General features: G+C 36.9%; 1 protein-coding gene and 1 pseudogene across 4 annotated transcripts in view; one reads left to right on the forward strand and one right to left on the reverse strand.

Annotated features, from left to right (window-relative positions):
* Positions 1–17544, reverse strand: part of SKAP2 (src kinase associated phosphoprotein 2) — a 151284-nt gene that overhangs the window by 80482 nt on the left and 53258 nt on the right. The gene's annotated exons all lie outside the window — the stretch shown is intronic.
* LOC118610935 lies at positions 6071–6189 on the forward strand (annotated as a pseudogene).

Here is a 17544-nt window from a genome sequence, read left to right on the forward strand (position 1 = left end):
CAGTAGTGAAGGGGGAGAAGAAAGGGAACAATAGCCAGGAAGAAAAGAATTTCCAGTTTATTTTTTTTAATTCAGTATTTGTAGCAATATTCCCTTTTCCACATCTCATTCTACTTTAATGCAACCCCTAGTCTTCAAAATAAATAAAAGCAAATACTGCAATTTTTTAAATCTGATCATTTTTAACCTTATTTAATAATAATACATCCATATGTGATATTAAAAATGAATGATAATAGGTCAATAGATAACATTGAAAACTTAAGAGTGACATCTGTAATATAACGCGAAAATGTGTTATATGGTATGTTGCGTATGTCAAGAATGCAATCTTAAAATTTAACCGCTTTTCAGATATCAAGGAAAATAATTTGCTAGCCAGTTGAATTTGCCATAAGAAGAATTACACACATTACCAAATCTTACAAGACAACTGGCTCTAATTAGACTTACTGAAAGATGCTAATACATAGAGTGAATAAAAAGACAGCACCACTAGTTCAACAGTACAGGGGATCCGTCCGTGTCAAAAATATGGCACATTAGATAAGTAGAAAAGTTTGCCAACAACTAAGAAAAATAAATTTCAAAACTCTTTTGAACCGTAAAAATTACTTAAGAGATCACAGTCACCAATGCTATTTCACACCACCTTGAAAAGTGATATTTCTCTGCTATGTTTAAATTATGATATTGCAAAGTTCAACTTATACAAAACTTTTTTTAAAAAAAACATATTGTACAAACTACATATTTATTCATATTGAAATCTTTTTATGTCTACTGTTGCCTTTGAACCTCCTAAGGCAATTCCTTAAGACTCTGGACATATAATTATTTAATGTTCTCTCTCATACAAACACATGTAAAATGTGTGTATAGATGAATGTGCGAAATGCATACACACGATGCTGCTCAATAAATCCTAGAGAAGCTGTTTGACTTATTTTTCAAACCACAGTGGTGTTCATAAACAGCTCATATTTTTCAATACAACTAAAATAATTTTCTAATAAAGAGTAAATGTTTTTTAAGGTGAAGATAACTGAATGTTTCGAAGGAATACAATTTATAACTTTTCAAAAACTTTTCATAATCTTGAGACACCCAAGTAACCAAATCATAACCAAATCATAAACTTGCAAGCCAATTTGCCAATAAGATATCCATAACAGAGAACAAAATAATACCCATATTACGTGTAATGCTAGCCTCCTAACAATACATTTTAACTGAACTATCTTGCATTAGTTTCCTCTTCAGGATATAATGAGGAAGTAGCATTGTGTGTCATTAACTAATCGAAGTTAAATGTTCTGAAAAAAATGTTATCTTCAAGTCTTAGACTTCGGATTTCTATAAATATTTTCATTTCTATTTTAATAATACCAATACTAACTTGCTTGAGTGTCAATAAAACCATTTTTCTAGTTTTCTAGTCACAGTAATAAACCAAAATTATCAAAATCCTCCATATAAGAAAATCTCAAAAAAGGAAAATTAGTGGTCACGCTGAAAATGAGCTAGTAACACCACAAATTTATTTGTAGATTCAAACATAAAGATATAAAGTCTGAATTTTTTATTATAAGGAATTCCAAAAATATAAAGGCAAAAAAATTCTTTTTCCAAATTCATCCCATTATTATGGCACAGCACACTATATCAGAAGGCGCAAGTCAATCTGTCCCATCACAAATGATGTTAATTTTTATATCTGCCAATTTCTCTATTGTCACATTACTATTGTTCATTTTACAGTTAATAAGCATCTTATAGGGAGATTCTTTGAGATAGTGTAAATATCCTGTTATTTCTCAAACTTTCTCACACCAAGTTTTGCATTCATTAATGACTCTTGTCTGAATTAATTATTTCTCTCATGACTGCAAATGGTGATGTGTCCAACTTTTTTAAAATAAAGATATCAGATACTCTTTATATGAAAAAGCTGAATGCTAGACAAATGACAAGTTGGGAATTGAATATTTAGGAATGAAAGACAGTTGATTCTCATCCTGGCAGACTCTGCAAACATGACATGTGTGTGCATGTGTGTGTGGGTATGTATTAACATTTTTGTAATCATAGAGCAACAAGGTATATAACCTTATAATATATAGAGAAAAATTGTGCAATAAAAAAATAGCAGTAGTATAGTCATTCTTGATCGAAGAAAAATAAAAAATTGATTAGGAATCAGAAGACCATTCCTCTCAACCCCTAAACTTCCTTGTGGGTACCTAGATAATCTAATCTTTCAAGATTTCAAATGTAAAATAAAAGACATAGACTAGATAATTTGTAAGTTTCCTTCCGATTCTAGTATTTTACATTCTAATAATACTAAAATATGTTGATTTATGCTAAGATGTCCTTTAAAATCTTATTTTTACAATATATCATTTATACCTATCAGGAAAAAAAATTACATGAAAACTGGAGTAAAGTATATGAAAACTGGAGTAAAGTATATAACTGCTTGGGTAAAGTTTACCCAATAATATTCCAAAGGAAACAAAATCATAATCCCCCTGAGGAACCTTCTGGTTATGATTTATAATACAGCAGTCATTATTCTATTGTTTATAGTAGATGGTATAAATTTCCTCCAACAAAAAGAAAGCATTGTTTCTGCAAGATAAGTGTTATAACTTGTTAATATGCCAACTTATTCAGATATAGCTAGTGATAAAAAGGTTTTTAAATAATAACCAGTCTGAGACTCAAGGACTTAAACCAAGAGGTACGCCAGCCTATACTAATCAAAAGGCTCTTCTCCCAGACCCAACAGAGGATACAAAAGTCTTGTCCAAAATTGCCTTGATGGTTTAAAGGAAAGGACGTCAACAAGTAGAGTTCCAGAACACACTACTGTACATGATAAGCTGGTGATGTAACTGATATTCACAAAGTTGTAGTGAACTTGTAACACCAAAGGATAGGTACAAAATCTAGGCCAGAGTCAGCTGCACATATGTAGATTTTATATAGAATATACAGGAATATGCATGCCTGTGTTTGTAACTAGTAGAAAAATATATAAATATTTATAAGATAAATATTTACATATTTACTAAAATGGAATAAATATTGTCTAGCCAGCTTTCTTTGTATTTGTGACTTAATATTTCCTTTCTTTACCTATAAAAAAACTGAAATTAACAAGTTAAGCTAGTTGTCAAGAAAAGTACAAACCTGACAAAAATACCACAGATATGGTAAATCTGAAAACAGTAAGTACTGTGTATAAAGCAAAAATCATTATTTTTAATAAGATAATTTAAATAATCAAAGTTAAAGCCGAAGCACTTTTATTCAGGTCATTCTCTCAATATGTGGCTAAGAGATGATACCAGAAAAGCAGCAAAGTTTTATTTGATGACAGACTGGTTTGGGGACACATAGGTTTGGGCATAAACTACCTGAGGGCTGGACCACTCAAGTTTTGTTCATCTTCCTTTTCCCCTGAACAGTTCCCACAACAAAGTCATTTAATAAATGCATGTTGAATAAATAAGAGTTACTAAATAAATATATATATATATATTAGAGAGATCATCCTATATACTGAAAGATTACGCTTACGTTTTATGTGCTATTAGAATAACCATAGTGAACCATAAAGTTATATTATAGCCTCCGATGGAAATAAACTCTCATTGACGTCGGCAAGCATTACTCAGGTAAATGTCAGAAAAACCAGAGCCTGCTGAAGTTTTTGTATGTAATGCTTTACAAAACACTTGGCAAACATTCGGCCAGTCAGAGGGAATTCCTAGTGAAACTCAATCCACATGTGTGTTTGGTGGGAGCCAATTATTTTTATGGCATGTAACTTTAATTGGTGGCAGATATAAAATATCACTTTATAGCTACATGGTATGTTCATTTAGTTCTGCAGAGCATAGACAATTTAATTAATAAACTTTTAATACTAATAAGAAATTCAATACTCTTATGACAATGCTGGGTCCAGTGACAACACTTAGCCTCTTCTACCTGGCCTTTATGTAGTTTTATTTGCTCGATCCACTGATGGCCTTGACAACCGGTCGGTCATCTATAAAACACATCCCCATGTGGGATGAAGATGATATTTTCCAGAAATGCACTTTGTATGATTTGGAGGTTAAAATTCCTCAAAACAAAGGGGCTAATTCAGGCACGTACTTCTGTAGGCCCACAACTAAGAGCCACACACCCCCTCCTGACCTCTTACCCCCTGGCTGAGGACACCGGGTGAACGGAACGAGAGGCCACCTTCCGTTTTTGTCCTCCCGTCTCCCCGCTGAGATTAGAAAGGTGAAAACCCTCTTTTTCCATTTCAGGTTATATGAATTGAGATTTATTATGCATCTGAGGATGAAGGCAAGATAATTTATACTAAGTTGGCATTCTCCTTCGATATTTCTTGGCACGCTACGAGCTTTTCTCAGTTACATTTACTCTGCATCTTCTGGCTAATAAGTTTCCAAAGGAGCATACACAAACACCAGTTTAATACAATGATTCTGTAGTTGGAGAGCAGGATAAAATGCTGGATACCTCCCGGCAATTTCTCCCTTCTTCTTCTCCATTTAAACCTCATATCTTCAAATATGAACTTTATTTCAGAATAAATTTTAATCTTTTTCAGTCTCCATCCCCTGTTGACAAGGCATGATAGTAATTCAATGAGCAATAAACATTTATTGTGAGCCTGGCATATGTCAAGAACCATGCTAAACCCAGGGGAGACGTAAGAACAAAGACAACACAGGTTCTGCCTTCAAAGGGTTCAGATTTAACACCTGAAAAGCAACAAAATGTGATGAGACGATAACTATACATGTTACACAAGCTTAATCAATAAACTGAATCAAATGTAACCGAAATGCTAATGCCTGGGTAAGGCTGTTCTAAGGCATGACATGCAAAGCCCAGAGCATTCAGGGCTGGACAATTATCACTCAGTACACTTCTCTTTCTCCCACATGTCAATCTTTTTTACAAGTAAAAACATTTTAAAAGCGCATCAAGGACAACTTTGAAAAGAGACAAGTTCCAAAAAGAGCAATATGCATCTTGAAAGGCAGAAAGGAGGGGAGAAAATTCCAGCCTCTTTGCCTTGCTGAAATTTGTGTTGGTGGAGGAAAGGACAAGATCAATGCTGTATGCCACCAGCCCGAAGGACCCCTCCCAGTGAGGAGCCCGCCCCTTCGCAGCTCAGGGCCCCTTAGCCCAGGGTGACCATCTCAACTCGCTCTTTCTCTGAACGAATGTGAATGACGCCGCCACTTCTTGTCATTCTAAAACTGTGGGTCTCACAATATGCCAACTCAGTAAAACATGTATTGTGGCACCCATTCAAATCATAGCTCAGAAAGAATCGGGAGCGCGCCAGGAACCTGCATAGATTTATTAACCCTGTCGAAAATATTTGGGGTTCGATTAGACTGCAGTTGCAATAATCATAATTTTTTTTAAAAAAGGCAGAGTGCTACTAATATAAGCTTATAAACACCTTATCTGTTATTGCCTCTTGTGGATAATGACATCACATCACATGATTTGGAATAAAGAGTTGCTAATCTTATTTGAAAGGGACCTTTTTGAAGTCAGGATACCTAAATTTCTCACAGTCATTAATCTAAAAAATAATTTGCAATGCTGAGGGTTGTTTTTTCTTAATAAATCAGATAGACAGGGAGAGAGTCAGAGAGAGAGAGATGAATGTGGGGAATAGACACTGTCTGGAAGGGACTCTCAGCTTTCCCCACATAGATACGCACACACTCATGTGCACGCCTACACTTTTCCTCCTGATTCAGAGGAAATTCTCTCTTCCGTGTATCTTGACTGTCTCCCTCTCCACTGCGGCCGCCTCTGCAACACGTACACGTTTGCGGCCCTCTCTGGCTACTCTCTCTTTCCTCCCCTTCGCTACTCGAATTTTTTTTTTTTTGAAATGTCTCGAGATAATTATAGATTCACATGCAGTTATAAGAAATAATACAGCATCCCTTGTACACTTTGCCCAGTTTCCCCTGATGGTAACATTTTACAAAACTGTAGTATACGTATCCAGGTCTATGACCATGCCACCCTGAACAAGCCCGATTCCATCTGATCTCAGAAGCTAAGCAGGGTTGGACCTGGTTAGTACTTGGATGGGAAACCACCTAGGAAGACCAGGTGCTGTAGTGGTAAAAATATATATATATATCATAACCAGGATATTCATATTGTTACAACTAACCAATCTTTTTCAGATTTTCCCAGCTTTGCTTGTGCTCGTTTGAGTGTGCGTGTGTGTGGTGTGTGCGTATATTAAGTTCTATACAATTTTTATCACCCGCGCAGGTTCATGTATGTACTACAGTCAAGACACTGAACAGTTCCGACCCCACGAGGATCTCTGGTGTCACCCTTTTACGACCACATTCGCCCTCGTCTCTAAATTCTTGTAGCCACTACTCTGTTCTGCATTTGTCTAATTTTGTCATTTCAAAAATGTCATATAAATGGAAACACACTCTCTGTAACCCTGAGAGTCTAGCTTTCTCACTCAGCATAATGGCCTGGATGTCATGTCCATCGATCGTTCATCTTTTGTATTGCTGAGCAGTAGTCCAAGGCACACGTGTCCCATAGTTTATTATTACCTAGCTTTTTTAAAAAGAAGTTTGCTCCTCTACTTATCATTTCTCATTCCTCGGCCTGCTGCGATTTGACCCCCCATCACTCCGCAGATCTCTCATACAACCACAGCCTCCTCATCCTCCCCGTCACACCCCTTAATGTTGATGCCCACTCGGCATTCCACCTGCAGTGTTTTTTCTTCTAAAATTCTACACGAATTCTCAAATTCTCCCAGTCTAATTCGCCCACATTGTCCCCTATATGCTGAAGACTCCAGGCAAAATCTTTCTCCTAAAGTCCAAACCCATATTTTCAAATGACTAAATGTTTTACCTTCTAAATTTAATGTATTTAAAACTGAACTAATGCATAACCCCCTTTCTCGTCACTATAACTGACCCGGCTGCAACCATTTCCTGTCCTTCCTCTAACCCCTGTCTCCATGAACGGCACCACGTGTCATTCCAAAACTTCAGACTCATCTCCGCCTTCCCTTCACTTTCCTTCACTAAGGCCCATCGACTCTACCCCTCAAATATCTCTTGAATTCATTCCCTCCTCTTGTTCCCCCCACTACCGTTTCTTTAGTTTAAGCTCTTATCATTTCTCACTTGCAGCTTCTCCACACTTCTGGTCTTTCCAGACCATTCTCCAAACATCCGCTAAGTGCTCTTACCTAAATACAATTCCATCTGTCCTTCCTGCTGTAAGATCTTATGATGGCTCCTAAAGCCTAACTTCGTAGCACAGCACACAAGGCTCCTCAAAATGCATCCCTTGCCTACCTCTCCATTCTCTTTCGCCTTTTATACATTCGCCTCCTAGGATCTCACCATTCCAAACTACACGCAGTTCCCAAATGCTCTGTCTCACAAACCAGTGATTCAGGTCTCTGAATGTGGGACCTGGAGTAACTTATGAGGGAACCAAAATGGTGGCTGGGACTTCTAGGAGATCAAAAGAGTGAAAATCACTAATTGATTTGATATTCAGAGGAAAAAAGAACATTTTAAATGTTTAAAAATATTCTAAATTTAAAGAAAAGAACAAATATTTCAGACATTTAACAGAAAATATATATGTGTCTGGAGATGGTAGCCATTTGGTTTCTTTAACTCCCAAGACCTAAATTCAAAAACCCTCCTAATTAGGTCAGAAAAAGAAGTGAGGTGGTTGATATCATCTTTCTAGATACTTGATACAAAATAAAATCTAAATTATGGGTTTTTCAAATATATCGTGAGATCTTTCGCTCTCTAAAAAAGCTAAATGATAACAGAAAAAAAGGGGAAATAAAAGTCACTTCTGAAGAAATTTGCTAAATTTTAAACAGTACCCATTAACAGCTCTTTGAATACGTGCTATTCCCTCAGATGTGCCAGACTCTCAATGATTTAGCTTTAATCTTCTTTCATTATGTTTGCTACATGCCTTTAAGCACTGATCCTGCACCCCAGGCAGTGTATTCTTCTGCTTATCCACAGGGTAGCAGTGTGTTTCAAAATAAGATCGCCACCATGGGAATATGAATGAGTACCCGGTGTTTGCAGAAAGCAAACAGCCCTTTTTTGTACACACACACACACACACACACACACACACACACACACACGAACATAAGAATACTAGGGTAACGGACTGTCACGAAAGGACAGAGTGTGATGTCAAGACTAACCAACGACAAAAGACTTGTAATAAGAAAACATATCAAAGAAAAGCATTCTAAGGTAAAAACAGAAAAACAGAATAAAGTCCTAGTAAAATATTACCTACCCAGTGTTTTACAATTCAACATCTATAAATGAACTGATCTGTATGCACATAAACTAATAAAATACTGGAAACATATCAATTTATGAGCTGATAATGCCAAATTTTAACATGGCGATGTCATTAATTACATTTTATATAAGTTCTACTACAACAAAAAGCAGTATGGATTCCTTTTGATGATCCTGAATTGATTTGATTTCTGGCCACTGAGACTTAAGTCAGAACACTGCCAAGCTGTAAGATTTGTAGAGACAAGTCTAAAAGTTGTTTGTTATTGGAAAATCATTACTGTTGAATAAGAAAGCCCTCACTTTTAAGAGCCGGAAAAAAACCTTTCAGGGAGGCAGAACTCATAGTACTTAAAAGTACAGAGCTGAGTGTAGCACAGACCCCCTTGGGAACATAAGCTATTTAATCTCTATTTAGCCTGGGTTTCTCCAACTGCAGAAGTAAATAATAGGAGCACAAATCTCAGAGGATTGTTTTGAAAATTAAATGAAATAATTTATGTAAAGCACTTAAAACAATATTTGACAGTTTTCCAGGCCCTCTGGTTCCATATTCCATAATTCTAATACTAATACTCAGTACTACACACATGCTCACAGTTTAAGTTCATAAAAAGGACATTAAGAACAGCAAAGAACTTTGAGCCAATTAGTATATTTCTATCATTGCACTGATTATTCTGCACTGTGCTCATCTGTGAGTCTGTAAAGAACAGCACATTGGTCAAAGTCATGGGCTCGGGAGTCAGAAAGGGCTAGGTTTCCCAGGTCAAGTTCTTCTACTCAATAGCTGGATGACCTTAAGCAAGCTATTCTTCTGGGAAAGAAGGTAAATAACCTTATATCAAACACATATATTTCTTACTAGGTCTAAAAGGAATCTATTTTGGGATAAAATAATATAAATGTAATTCATGTATTTTATGTAATGCAATATATATAAAATAAATTTAAAGCAAATTTATCTCCTTTCCTTCAAGTATTTGATACAATACAAAAAAAAAAGCAAATAATGAACTGCAATAATCTGTTCTGTCAATGTCAAAAGCAGCTAAAAAGATAATTTCTTCAGACTGTAATGTCTGCTGTAACAGCTGAGACATTGTAAACTTAAGTCTAGACTTTCAAAGGACGCAGGCAGTTAAATCCACTAATTGAAGTGAACTACGAGGCAATACATTTGAATGGGTAAAAAAAAAAAAAAATTGAATTATAAAATGTTTATATAAAATACGGCTATATTAAATGTTCTTAATTTTATTGTGAATAGAAATATGAACTTATCAATAATTCCAAATAAAGTTCTGGTGGGGGGCATCTTACTTTTAAAAACTTCTAAGGGTTACCTGTAGTTGCTATCATTAAATACCAATGTATAAAATATAAGAATGATTCCAAGAAGATATTTTCTCTACAACCTTTTTTCTGCACAGTGAATAAACCTACTTTTTCTTACAGAGAGAATACAACTTCCTGCCCTTATTACCACAAATTCTGAATTAATGGAATGGAATTCCATTAATTTTATAAGCAGTTCTCTATGTGCCATCAATCAGAAAAATCTGAAGCCTAACTACACTCAATGAAATTTAATAAAGATAAAATGCAACTTTGTTCATTGATATCAAATATCCCAATTAATATCCAAGACAGAAATGGCATCATTTTAATATTTCTCTAATCCCGAAATTGACAACCATGTGACAAAGCACCTCTATTCATACCATTCTATAAAATATATTCTGCTAAAGTTAGGATTAGCTTCTCATTGGATTCTGAGGCAAAACTTTCATGATGCATATTCAATATTATTGTACCAACAAGATTTATATTAGAGAATCTATTCAAGTACATGATCAAGATCTAAGTGCAGGTCAGGAAATAGTTACAATGGGAATTTAGGGACAAAGGGTTGGATTTACTGGAGAAGGCATGGAAGCTATAGGGCTTCTTATGAGTGTTGGAAAATAGTAAGCATAAAGGACAAATGCCGATGGCTTGTGAAAGAGGCAAGCCCAATTAAGCAATGGCTTATTCGAAAGAGGAGTCGATGATTATGATAGTGGAGAGCCTTAAAACACAAGCAAAGGAATTTAGATTTGACTAAGTAGATGATCTGCCATCTGCTGAAGGATCCTGAGAAAGGGAATGATTCTATCAACGTAGTATTTTATAAAATCAATCTGGCAGGTTAGAATTGAGAGCATAAAAAATTTTTCAGAGATCTTTTAGTTTAGGAGGCAACCACTGTAATTCTTTACAATGAGGTCGCAGACTCAATGGTAGCATTGCAAGCAGGTCTCTTCTATTCATTCCTTTCACAGAGAGCGTGTATATGTTGGGCACTGTGCTAAGCATGGAGATTACAATGGTAAACGAGACTCATGGTTCCTTCTTTTATGGAGCTCACGATATAGTGAAGGAGGTAAACAGAAAAACAAGTAACAAATAAACACAAACATTATAAACTGTGGTAAGTGCTATCAGAAAAGAAACAGGAACGAAGAGTAATACAAGAGGCAGGCAGAGAAGGAGAGACTCATTTCAGAAAGGATGCTCAAGGAGACCTCTCTGAGGAGATGATTTTTAAGCTGAGACTTCAGCCTTATTAAGAAACTGGAATTTGATTTTAAGTCCAATGGGAAACCACTTGAGGATTCTGATCAGGGAAATGAAACATAAAAAAAAAAAAATGAGTTAAAAACAATTGGTCATAAGTTACATACAAACAATAAGGAAAACACTTGAAGTACATTTTTTTTTAAATGTAATTTAAGACTGGAGAGCCTATTGTACAATAATGCAATCTACTAAAGTCATCACTAAAAACAGGTTGAAATCATTTCAATTTGAAGTTAGATGAACTGCACTGATAAAGCTCTTAGGAGTACAAACATAATACAACCCAGGAGTGCCTTGAGTGAGAACAAGCAATTGGCATCACACTAAGGAAAATATCCTTACTTCTTACTCAAGAAATATAACACCAGTAGAAAGTACTTATAAAGTACATACGTGTGAGGAAACCACTGAGATAAATTTAAAAGTCAATTCAACTAGCCTGTTTCCAGCACTGATCCCTTTGGACAAGTTGCTTAACCTCTCTGTGCTATTTCCTTTGAAATGAGACAAACTAGTAGCTCATAGTTAGATGAATTAAATGAGTCAATGTGTATAAGGTACGCAAAAGAGTATTTCACACAAAGCAAATGCACAATAAATGTTGGCTGCTGTTACTGTTGTGGTAGAGATGTTCTGTTCTGCTTATTTCAATTCATATTTCTGTTATCCCTCTTTTATAACCAAGTAATTGGTTTTGAATGACCTAAATAATTTCCATGCTTGTACAGGGGCTATCTAGATCGGGGTGGAAAGTAAATACTTTTGGCTTTTCAGGTCAGAAAGATTGTCACAACTACTCAGTCTATAGCTGTAGCTCAAAAGTAGCCATAGATAATACAAAAACTAATGAGCATGGTTGTGTCCCACCAACTGGGCAATAAAATTTGAATTTCATATTATTTCCCTGTGCCACAAAAAAAAATATTATTGCTTTGATTTATGTTCAAGTATTTAAAAACATAAAGACCACTCCCAGCCTACAGGCTATATAAAAACAGGTAGCAGGCCACAGTTTGCCAATCTGCACACTTCTATGACCCTTTCGGTCATAATTTCTCCATTTATAAAACCAAAGTGAAGGTAATCTCCTTTCCTAACTTCTAAATGTTCAAATGAAGAAATTTACTTTCACGGAGGAACGTATCTAGTTCGTGGGATTAATTTTTCACCAATTTGCCCCAGTGAAACATACCATATAAAAAATCATGGCTAAAATAGTACAAAAGGCTATTATACTGTCTCTTTTGGGCGTGAAGATGTACTGTACTAAAGATATAGTTACACAATTGAAAGCCAACAGACATCACTGTGACATAAAAATTTCCATTATGATGTTAACTTTATTTACTAATGCTTAATTTACAAGATAACTGGAGCTGTTTCCAGTTTCATTAACACAACAAAAGAAGGTATTTATCCAGTCTCACGAAATCCCTGACAACGGACATACTCTTTAATAAAAGAGGAAGATAGAAGCTTATCCCTCAGCAATATACAATCAATACAAATGTGATCTTCTTACAGTGAGTCTTACATAACATTAGCTCTGAACAGAGCACGGTGCATCTAAAACCCAAAGGAAAAATGTTTTGTCAGGTTTTTTCTTCAGTAAAAAAAATACAAAGTCTTTCTGAAAAACAAAAGCATATTTGCTCACTTTACATATAATTACAATTTACATCAGTAAAAATTCCAAATATATGTCAAAGGAAGATGAAACTGCAAATGCCAATCTGGGTGTCACTGCTCCTGGCAGAGAGACTCCATATGCACCTGCTACTAAAACAGTCAACAAATCAATTCTATGACAAATCCTTAGTTCAAAAGGAAATTTATTGATGGAGGCTTTTTAAAAGGAAGCTAGGTGTTATGCCTAAGCTTTGTGTAGTTGCCTTTTTTTTTTTTTCATTTAAATGCTGAATCAGTGACAACTCCTAAATAAAACACAAGACTTTAAACCAAAAGCTAAGATTTAACTTTTGCTTGTCCATCACCCAGTCCCATGACTTGACCTCCTAAGGATCTCCATCCCTCTGTTGGTCATCACCCCCATCACTTTCTAGATTGAGCTACTGTCATCTCCAGACTTCTGAAACAGTCTCTTAGCAGTATCCACTCCATCCGCTCTTCTCCACACTCTTCACACTACGGCCACTGTTTCTTCCCCAGGGACGCCTTCCCGACCTCCCTGACCAGACCAGAGTCCTCCGTCAGCATCATGTATCTCTCCTTTATGGCATGTGAAGTTGTAGATCAGACTGTTTTTATACATTTCTATGCTTGTGTGATTAATGTCTGTTTTCTCCATTAGACTTTAAGTTTCACAGGGGTAGGATTGATGGATTCCCAATATCTGGCACAAGCCTGGCACATAATGGGAATTTGATAATTTTACTGACTGCTATATATGTTATCAGACATTAAACAACTCACGTACACGCTGAAGAATTTTGTTGGCCTTGAAGAATCACCTCAACTGGTAGTTATGTAACTGATAGTTAATATAAGGTAGTGATGAACTTCAATCAGCCATAAAATCTGATTTACCAGTAAATCACCAGATACTATCTCAAATTATAATAAATAAATAGTATCGTAGGCACCTTCTTAAGAGGTTGGCTAAAGTTTATTTTTGTTTTTACAAAAAAAAAAAATGTTAAACTATATGTTAGACTATATTAAACAGTGCATTTTAGAAACAAACATGTACAAAAAGTACACCAGAATGTACCAAATTATTATTGCTTTCCCGGAAACACAAGTATTACGATGGTTCCAGAGAGCGCTCCTGAGTTCCGGTCCCATATCTAACCGCCGACATTGCCATCTGCACGTCTCCGAAGCAATTTCAACTGAACATTTTTTACATCTCCCCATGTCGTTCTCCGCCTTGGATTACCTTGGTGAAATGTATCATTTCCTACTCCTTTGCCAAAGGCAGACATCTAGAAGTTACTGCTGACTCTATACGATCCGAGTAAGTCACCATGTCCTGCCTCCTCACATTCCTAAATATCTCATTCCTGCTCTCTTTTCCATCCTTCCCGCCTTTATTCTGGTCTTCCCCTAATTGATACTGTTACGAGGTTGAGAAAATGCCACTCCCCTAACCCGCTATCCTCCATTATTTCCCTCATTACCTCTAACTCCTTAGCAATATACACAAGAAGCTCTAGTATCTAAACGAACATGCTACTACGAATCCAGAATTAACCAGCCCGTTCCCCCACTCTTCATTGAACTCATATTCGTCCCTCCAGAGCCAGCTTAAGCAGCATCTTCTTGAGCTGTCTCTGCTGGCTGGAAACCCCTTCTACGGACGCCCCTCTGTGAGGACACTCCCGGTGGGTGCTGGAGCAGCAGGAGCTGATCCGCGAGCCAGCTGTTGGCATCTCTTCCCAACTCTGCGGTGACATCGCACTGGTTGCCTGCAGCTGGCTGAAGGGACCAAACGCCCACGAGCAGATGCAGAAATAAATCTTATCTAAATTCTCTTTATCTGAATCAAACAGAGCTTTTTAAGAGTTCACTGCCGTAACACCCCCCCCCCCGCCCCCACTCCACTCCAGAGGTCTCCAGTCAGCGAACCAACTAACTAACCTGGGGCACCGGACCTTTCAAAACATTTGTGTAAACAAGCTGCATCAGAACCTTCCATCCTTTGAAGCCCAACCCCACTCCTTTTGTTAAATTGGTATATAAACCTTTACTTCTGGCAATTCGGGGAGTTAATTATTACTGAATGCTCCCACACACGCAGGAATAAACCTCACCTTTTCTTCTGTTAATCGTTCTACTGTCAGTTAATTCACAACTCCCCTCCCCTTCCTCCCCCACCCCACTACGACCATTCAGACCTAAGTTGACAGAGAAAAAGTTTTTCCTCCCAAATGGCCATGGTGGGAATATTTATACAAAGGAGATCATCAAGTACTACAAATCAGAATTTCTTCTTCCCAAGAGCCAGAGATTAAATATTTACCAGAATATCAATACGTATCACTCTGCATTATCATTCTCCATGTTGCTGTCTGTGATACCCTACTAGAATCCGTTTCTGAAAAACATGAACCATTCATATTCATCTTTGTACTCTCAAAGTCTGATTTACCTGAACGAAATCAGATATAAATTGCCATGCGCTGCATCCTGTTACAATAAATAGTTATCAACACAGGCATCTTTTGAAGAAGACTGACAATAAATTCAAACTCGGTGAAGACTGAAATAATTAAGTTTGTCAAATTAGAGGGAAATTTAAAAAAAAAAAAAACATTAAGTGTAACCTAGAGTAAGGTTTTTTAGTCCCCTATTAAAAAGGAATTCCCATGCTTAAGTATTTAAGGGAAGGTATTCTGGTGTCTGCAATTTACTTTGAAATGCATCAAAAAATAAGATGAATGAATGGAGAAGTGGGAAGCTGATACATGATAAAACAAGGACAGGAAAATGTTAATGATAAGTCTATGTGGTAGATATATAGGCATTCGCTATCAAATTCTTTTAATTCTCGGCAGTATGTTTGAAAATTTTCATAATAAAATGTTAGAGCAAAACTGAATTGTCATTTCTTTTTGGCTTATAAGGTGTGCAAATAGTTTTCACTTTCATTAAAAACCTGCTAAACCATTTTAATACACCCAAGTTCTGGGGGAAAGGACGAGGACGTTAGGATCCTGAGGGAGGTAAGTTTTAGATGCAACATTCAAACCTTCCCGTGACATCTGTGGGCCTGGAACAAGACTAATGGAGGCCGACAGAGCATATGCCTAAATATTAAGATGCGATATATCAAGCTAACAAAATTATTAACTAAAACACGGTCTATCCTTCAAACTTGACAAATACACGGCATCGTGATAATGTGGAAGACCAGGGTCAAATTGAAAATCTTGATTCTCAGAAGTTCCACATCTCTTTACGACGTCCCTCCTCTGCCTCCGTGTCATACCCCCAAGGAGCCCTGTGCACACGCCCCTCCGTTCCATGCTCTGTCCACACGCCCCTGCACAAAACCCCACTACTCTGTATGCCTATGAACGTACACACCAGGACTACAGTCCACCCAGCAGATGACAGACCCAGGGAAAAGGCCCACACAGGCCCTGCAAGCAAGCTTGGGACCATCTGGGAAGGGTTTTCAGGAGTCATGGGTACCTAGAGCATAATGTAGAAAGTAAGGTGAGATGAAGCGAGGTCTAAACATGAGTTGGGCACCTGCCCTTGACCCCAGAGACTGGACCTGTGAAGATGGGGATAACTAGGGAAGGGCCAATGAGGGTCCTCTAATATCCAGGCTCCAAAGCAGGGTCCCCTCTTGCCTGGGTCTGGAACTAAGGCTATACTAGCAATACTATAATACCACACGAACCATTTAGTAATCATGACAGGAGGAATGAGGACCCAGGGGAAAACATTTTTCTTTTTAAGTAAGATTAGAATTCAACCATTTCCAAGAGAGAAACCTAGCACAAAAAGTACTACCTTAATTCTAAGTAAATCCCATCTACAAGTAAAAAGGCATAAAATGAAAAAAAATCAATTCATTCATTCAACCAATTTTTATTAAAGACCTACTCTTCTAAAACCGGGGATACAGTGTTGAACAAGACAAACAAGGTCTCTACCCTCACTGGAATGACATGCGAGAAGAAACAAGTGTGTAAAGAAACATATGAGGTAACTGCAGATAGTGGAGGGGGCTGTGGAGAGTAAAAAAAACAGACTAGTGGATACAGACTGATGGCAGAGGGTAGGGGTGTACTTTAGAAAGGATGGTCCAGGAAGGCCTCTCTACAGAGGAGAACACTGAACTGAGAAATATAAAAGAGCCCAGCAGGTCAAGATGGAGGAAAGAGGGAGGGAGTGGGGGAGAGCACTCCATGCAGAGCACTGGGCAGGGCGCAGCCCTAAGGGAGAAACGAGCCTGGCACCCTCAAAGGGTGCGTGTGTGCCATGTGCACGGGTAAATGAGAAAGTCCTTAATTATAACAAACAAACTCCCTAGCTAGATAGGGTTGTAGCCTCTTCGGTATTTAAATTTTGTCTCTAAATGAAACTTTCTCCCCAAAGTGACAGTTCTAAAATACATTGTTTCAGTGAGTATATAATTCTTTAATTTTATTCTACCTGTGGAGTTCTCTAGCTTTTTTGTTTCTTTGTTTGTTTTTTGTTAGGAAAATTTTATCCCTCGTCCTCCTACAGATCATTTCTTTTAGAGAGTTATCGTCTAATATGTAATCAGTTCGACGCTTTGCATCTCTTTTCTCTATAGCAAATTCATTTATACTCATGTGAACATTTATTGTAAACCTACATGGCACAGAAAATGAAGTAAAGTAGAAGTGCAAGTCCTTCAATTAAGCTGACTTTTAGATTTTGCTCTAATTCACAGCCATAACTTTTAACCGCCTCTTTTAAAACTCCCACTAACTTAGAATTTATATTGGTCAAGAAAGAATATTATGTGTGGATAGATAAAAACAGAATCACCATAGGTTCAAGGAATAATAAAAGA

The sequence above is a fragment of the Rousettus aegyptiacus genome, unplaced genomic scaffold (genome assembly GCF_014176215.1).
Source record: "Rousettus aegyptiacus isolate mRouAeg1 unplaced genomic scaffold, mRouAeg1.p scaffold_m13_p_13, whole genome shotgun sequence".
NCBI classification, from domain to species: Eukaryota; Metazoa; Chordata; class Mammalia; order Chiroptera; family Pteropodidae; genus Rousettus; species Rousettus aegyptiacus.